The sequence below is a fragment of the Carcharodon carcharias genome, chromosome 10 (assembly GCF_017639515.1).
Source record: "Carcharodon carcharias isolate sCarCar2 chromosome 10, sCarCar2.pri, whole genome shotgun sequence".
Classification (NCBI taxonomy): domain Eukaryota; kingdom Metazoa; phylum Chordata; class Chondrichthyes; order Lamniformes; family Lamnidae; genus Carcharodon; species Carcharodon carcharias.
Window position 1 is genome coordinate 100,063,772 of NC_054476.1, and position 7,676 is coordinate 100,071,447.

The following is a 7,676-nucleotide window of genomic DNA, read 5'->3' on the forward strand; positions in this document are numbered from 1 at the left end:
ACCTCACCTGTGGCCAGGGAGGATTTGAAAATTACTGCCAGGGCCCCTGATATCTCTTCCCTTGCCTCCCTCAACAGCCTGGGATACATCTTGTCCGGGCCTGTGGATTTATCTACTTTTAAGGCCGCTAAATCCGCTAGTACCACCTCTCTCTCTATGTTCATTCTCTCTAATATTTCACAGTCCTCCACCCTGATGTCTATACCTGCGCCGTCCTTTCCCATTGTGAAGACTGACGCAAAGTATTCATTGAGGACTGTACCAAGGTCTTCCGGGTCCACACACAGATTACCTCTATGGATCCTAATAGATCCTACTCTTTCCCTAGTTATTCTCTTGCTCTTTTACATATTTTAAAAAACTCTTTGGATTTTCCTTTATTCTACCCGTGAATGCTTTCTCATGCACTCTCTTAACTTTCCTAATTTCCTTTCAAGTTCACCCCCACACTTTTCATACTCCTCTAGGGACTCTGCCATATTAAGCCCTCAGTATCTACCGTAAGCTTCTCTTTTTTTCTTGATCCTAACCTTTGTCTCCCTTGACATCCAGGGTTCTCTGGATTTGGTCCCATCCCCCCCCCAATCCCCAAGTCTTTACGGGAACATATTTGACCTGTACTCTCGCTATTTCCTCCTTGAATGCCTCTCACTGCTCTGACAGTTTTATCTGCAAGTAGCTGCTCCCAGTCCACCTGGGCCAAATTGTATCTCATCTTAGCAAAATTAGCCTTTCCCCAGTTTAAAACCTTTATTCCCAGCCCAACCGTATCCTTTTCCATTACTATCCTAAATCTAACTGCGTTATGGTCACTATCTCCAAAATGCTCCCCTACTGATACGCTTTCCACCTGCACGGGCTCATTTCCAAATATTAGGTCCAGAACTGCCCCCCCTCCCTTGTTGGGCTTTCTATGTACTGGCTAAAAATGTTCTCCTGGATGCAACTTAAGAATTTTGCTCCCTCCCTACCTTGCACACTAAAACTATCCCAGTTAATATTTGAGTAGTTAAAATCCCCAATACACTACTATGAAATTTGATTACATAATTGATCCTCTATCTCTCCCTGACTGTTTGGGGGCCTATACTACACACCCAACAGTGTGATTGTCCCTTTTGTGTTTTTGCTTCTATCTACATGGCTTCAAATATATCATTCCTCCTCACTGTTATAATTGATTCCTTGGTCAATATTGCAACCCCTCCTCCTCTTCTATCCCCCTCTCTATCTCATCTGAATACCATATAACCAGGAATATTGAGCTGTTATAATCGTAGCTATGATATCTTACTCCCAAGTGCCAATCTGTGCCCTCAGCTCGTCTGTCTTATTCCTCAGGCTCCTTGCATTAAAATATATTCCATTTAGCCTGGCTAAACTCACTGCTTTCTTATCTAACGCATGTTTCCTCTGTCTTCCAGACTCACTTACTCGTGTTTAATTTCTAATTCCATCTCAAAGAACAAAGAAAAGTACAGCACCAAAACAGGCCCTTCAGCCCTCCAAGACTGCGCCGCTCATATTGCCCGTCAAACTAAAACATTTTGCATTTCCGGGGTCTGTATCCCTCTGTTCCCATCCTATTCATGTATTTGTCAAGCTGCCTCTTAAACAGCACTATCGTACCTGCTTCCACCACCTCCTCTGGCAGCAAATTCCAGACACTCACTATCCTCTGTGTAAAAAACTTGCCCCGCACATCTCCTCTAAAGTTTCCTCCTCTCACCTTAAATCTATGTCCCCTAGTAATTGACTCTTCCACCCTGGGAAAAAGCTTCTGACTATCTACTCTGTCCATGCGACTCATAATTTTGTAAACTTCTATCAAGTCGCCCCTCAATCTCCGTCGCTCTGGTGAGAACAATCTGAGTTTCTCCAACCTCTCCTCATAGCTAATAACCTCCAGACCAGGCAGCATCCTGGTAAACCTCTTCTGCACCCTCTCCAATGCCTCCATATCCTTCTGGTAATGTGGCGACCAGAATTGCACGCAACATTCCAAGTATGGCCTAACCAAGGTTCTACACAGCTGCAGCTTTTATACTCAATACCCCTGCCGATGAAGGCAAGCATGCCATATGCCTTCCTGACTACCTTATCCATCTACATTGCCACTTTCAGTGACCTGTGGACCTGTACACCCAGATCCCTCTGCCTGTCGATGCACTTAAGGGTTCTGCCATTTACTGTATAATTCCTGCCTGTATTAGACCTTCCAAAATGCATTACCTTGCATTAGTCCGGATTAAACTCCATCTGCCATTTCTCCGCCCAAGTCTCCAACCAATCTACATCCCATTGTATCTTTTGACGATCCTCTTCACTATCTGCAACTCCTCCAACTTTAGTGTCGTCAGCAAACTTACTAATTAGGAGTAAGGGTAAAATAAAAGCAAGGCTCCATATTCTATTTAGTTAATATATGTCTGGGGAGCTCAGCACTGTGATTTGCACATCCTGCGCCATGTGGGAAATCCTAGATGTTCCTGGCGGTGGAGCCTTGCTTTTATTTTACCCTTACTCCTACTTGAGTATAAACTAGATGCTGCTCTGTGCTCAAGTAGGAGTTGTGAACCTAGTTTCATAACAGTGTAAACCAATTTTTTGTCTTCTTACCATATTACCCACGCACACTGCCAAACATGCGGCCCACCAACAGGCATAGAACATTGTACCAAATACATCAATGTCTAGCTCAGTAAAATTTAAATTACAGCAAAATATCTGTGAACTGACATTGCACCAACCAGTAAATTCTGCTAACTGGAATTTCTGCTTTTTGACTGCAGATGTCTCTCATCCATCAGAAGCTGGTGCTAACATTCACTGAGTGCTCATGTTCACCGCTCCCCATAAGTCCCACTCGCACACAAACTCTAGTCATTGTCAAACTCATGGGTTATCCGGAGCTACCCTCAAACCAACTCTACCTCTCAATGCTCTGCAGCACCGTGTTCCCTCGGCAATCCTCACTCAATTCGCAACATGTTCCCTCGGCAATGCTCACTCGATTCACACCATGTTCCCTCGGCACTGTTCACTCGATTGGCACCATGTTCCCTCGGCTCTATTCACTCGATTGGCACCATGTTCCCTCAGCTCTGTTCACTCGATTCGCACCATGTTCCCGCGGCACTGTTCACTCGATTCACACCATGTTCCCTCAGCACTGTTCACTCGATTCGCACCACGTTCCCTCGGCACTGTTCACTCGATTCACACCATGTTCCCTCGGCAATGTTCAATCGATTCGCACCATGTTCCCTCTGCGCTGTTCACTTGATTCACACGATGTTCCCTCTGCTCTGTTCACTCGATTGGCACCATGTTCCCTTGGCTCTGTTCACTCAATTCGCACGATGTTCCCTAGGCTCTGTTCACTCGATTGGCACCATGATCCCTCGGCTCTGTTCACTCGATTCGCACCATGTTACGTCGACACTGTTCACTCGATTCGCACCATGTTCCCTCGGCAATTCTCACTCGATACGCACCATGTTCCCTCAGCAATACTCACTCGATACGCACCATGTTCCCTCGGCAATTCTCACTCGATTCGCACCATGTTCCCTCGGCACTGTTCACTAGATTTGCACCATGTTCCCTCGGCGCTCTTCACTCGATTCGCACCATGTTCCCTCGGCAATCTTCACTCGATTCGCACCATGTTCCCTCGGCAATGTTCACTCGATTCACACAATGTTACCTCGGCAATTCTCACTCGATTCGCACCATGTTCCCTCGGCACTGTTCACTCGATTGGCACCATGTTCCCTCGGTGCTGTTCACTTGATTCGCATCATGTTCCCTCGGATCTGTTCACTCGATTCGCACCATGTTCCCTCGGCACTGTTCACTCAATTCACACCATGTTCCCTCGGCACTGTTCACTCGACTCGCACCATGTTCCCTCGGCACTGTTAACTCGATTCGCACCGTGTTCCCTCGGCTCTGTTCACTCGATTCACACCATGTTCCCTCGGCTATGATAACTGGATTCACACCATGTCCCCTCGGCTATGCTAACTCGATTCACACCATGTCCCCTCGGCAATGCTCACTCATTTCACACCATGTACCCTCCAAACTGTTCACGCGATTCACACAATGTTCCCTCGGCATTGCTCACTCGATTCACACCATGTTCCCTAGGCTCTTTTCACTCAATTCGCACCGTGTTCCCTCGGCTCTGCTCACTCGATTCACACCATGTTCCCTCGGCTCTTTTCACTCGATTCGCACCGTGTTCCTTCAGCACTGTTCACTCGATTCACACCATGTTCCCTCGGCACTGCTCACGCGATACACACCATGATCCCTCGGCACTGCTCACTTGATTCACACCATGTTCCCTCGGCTCTGTTCACTCGATTCACACCATGTTCCCTCGGCACTGCTCACGCGATACACACCATGATCCCTCGGCACTGCTCACTTGATTCACACCGTGTTCCCTCGGCTCAGCTCACTCGATACACACCATGTTCCCTCGGCACTGTTCACTCGACTCGCACCATGTTCCCTCGGCACTGTTAACTCGATTCGCACCATGTTCCCTCGGCAATGCTAACTCGATTCACACCATGTCCCCTCGGCAATGCTCACTCATTTCATGCCATGTTCCCTCCACAATGTTCACGCGATTCACACAATGTTCCCTCGGCACCGCTCACTCGATTCACACCATGTTCCCTTGGCTCTTTTCACTCGATTCGCAACGTGTTCCCTCGGCTCTGCTCACTCGATTCAAACCATGATCCCTCGGCACTGCTCACTTGATTCACACCATGTTCCCTCGGCACTGCTCACGCGATACACACCATGATCCCTCGGCACTGCTCACTTGATTCACACAATGTTCCCTCGGCTCTGTTCACTCGATTCACACCATGTTCCCTCGGCACTGTTCACTCGATTCGCACCATGTTCCCTCGGCACTGTTCACTCGACTCACACCATGTTCCCTCGGCACTGTTCACTCGATTCGCACCATTTCCCTCGGCTCTGTTCACTCGATTCACACCATGTTCCCTCAGGCACCGTTCACTCGATTCGCACCATTTCCCGCGGCACTGTTCACTCGATTCACACCATGTTCCCTCGGCACTTTTCACTCGATTCACACCATTTCCCTCGGCACTGTTCACTCGATTCACTCCATTTCCCTCAGCACTGTTCACTCGATTCGCACCATGTTCCCTTGGCTCTGTTCACTCAAATCGCACCATGTTCCCTCGGCAATGCTCACTCGATTCACACCATTTCCCTCAGCACTGTTCACTCGATTCGCACCATGTTCCCTCGGCTCTGTTCACTCAAATCGCACCATGTTCCCTCGGCACTTTTCACTCGATTCACACCATTTCCCTCGGCACTGTTCACTCGATTCACTCCATTTCCCTCAGCACTGTTCACTCGATTCGCACCATGTTCCCTCGGCTCTGTTCACTCAAATCGCACCATGTTCCCTCGGCTCAGCTCACTCGATACACACCATGTTCCCTCGGCTTTGTTCACTCAGTTCGCACCATGTTCCCTCGGCAATGCAAACTCGATTCACACCATGTCCCCTCGGCAATGCAAACTCGATTCACACCATGTCCCCTCGGCTATGCTAACTCGATTCAAACCATGTCCCCTCGGCTATGCTAACTCGATTCGCACCATGTTCCCTCGGCTCTGTTCACTCAAATCGCACCATTTTCCCTCAGCTCTGTTCACTGAATTCGCACCATGTTCCCTCGGCACTGTTCACTCGATTCGCACCGTGTTACCTCGGCACTGTACAATCGATTTGCTCCATGTTCCCTCAGCTCTGTTCAATCGAATCGCAACATGTTCCCTCGGCTCTGTTCACTCGATTCGCAACATGTTCCCTCGGCTCTGTTCACTCGATTCGCACCATTTTCCCTCGGCAATTTTCACTCGATACGCACCATGTTCGCTCAGCAATACTCACTCGATTCGCACCATGTTCCCTCGGCACTGATCACTAGATTCGCACCATGTTCCCTCGGCGCTCTTCACTCGATTCGCACCATGTTCCCTCGGCAATGCTCACTCGATTCGCACCATGTTCCCTCGGCGCTGTTCAATCGATTCGCATCATGTTCCCTCGGCAATGTTCACTCGATTCGCACCATTTCCCTCGGCACTGTTCACTCGATTCACACCATTTCCCTCGGCACTGTTCACTCGATTCGCACCATGTTCCCTCGGCTCTGTTCACTCAAATCGCACCATTTTCCCTCAGCTCTGTTCACTGAATTCGCACCATGTTCCCTCGGCACTGTTCACTCGATTCGCACCGTGTTACCTCGGCACTGTACACTCGATTTGCTCCATGTTCCCTCAGCTCTGTTCAATCGAATCGCAACATGTTCCCTCGGCTCTGTTCACTCGATTCGCAACATGTTCCCGCGGTTCTGTTCACTCGATTCGCACCGTGTTCCCTCGGCTCTGTTCAATCGATTCGCAACATGTTCCCTCGGCTCTGTTCACTCGATTCGCACCATGTTCCCTCGGCTCTGTTCACTCGATTCGCACCATGTTCCCTCGGCACTGTTCACTCGATTCGCACCATGTTCCCTCGGCTCTGTTCACTCGATTCGCACCATGTTCCCTCAGGCACTGTTCACTCGATTCGCACTATTTCCCTCGGCATTGTTCACTCGATTCACACCATGTTCCCTCGGAACTGTTCAATCGATTCACACCATTTCCCTCGGCACTGTTCACTCGATTCACACCATGTTCCCTCGGAACTGTTCAATCGATTCACACCATTTCCCTCGGCACTGTTCACTCGATTCACACCATGTTCCCTCGGAACTGTTCAATCGATTCACACCATTTCCCTCGGCACTGTTCACTCGATTCACACCATTTCCCTCGGCACTGTTCACTCGATTCGCACCATGTTCCCTCGGCAATGCTCACTCGATTCACACCATGTTCCCTCAGAACAGTTCACTCAATTCGCACCATGTTCCCTCGGCACTGTTCACTCGATTCGCACCGTGTTCCCTCGGCCCTGTACACTCGATTTGCTCCATGTTCCCTCAGCTCTGTTCAATCGAATCGCAACATGTTCCCTCGGATCTGTTCACTCGATTCGCACCATGTTCCCTCGGCACTGATCACTCGATTCACACCATGTTCCCTCGGCACTGCTCACGCGATACACACAATGATCCCTCGGCTCTGTTCACTCGATTCACACCATGTTCCCTCGGCACTGCTCACGCGATACACACCATGATCCCTCGGCACTGCTCACTTGATTCACACCATGTTCCCTCGGCACTGTAAACTCGATTCACTCCATGTTCCCTCGTCTCTGTTCATTCGATTCACACCGTGTTCCCTCAGCACTGTTCACTCGATTCGCACCATGTTCACTCAGCACTGTTCACTCGATTCACACCATGTTCCCTCGGCATTGTTGACTCGATTCACACCATGTTTCCTCGGCACTGTTCACTCGATTCACACCATGTTCCCTCGGCACTGTTCACTTGATTCACACCATGTTCCCTCTGCGCTGTTCACTTGATTCACACCATGTTCCCTCGGATCTGTTCACTCAATTCGCACCATGTTCCCACGGCTCTGTTCACTCGATTGGCACCATGATCCCTTGGCTCTGTTCACTCGATTCGCACCATGTTCCC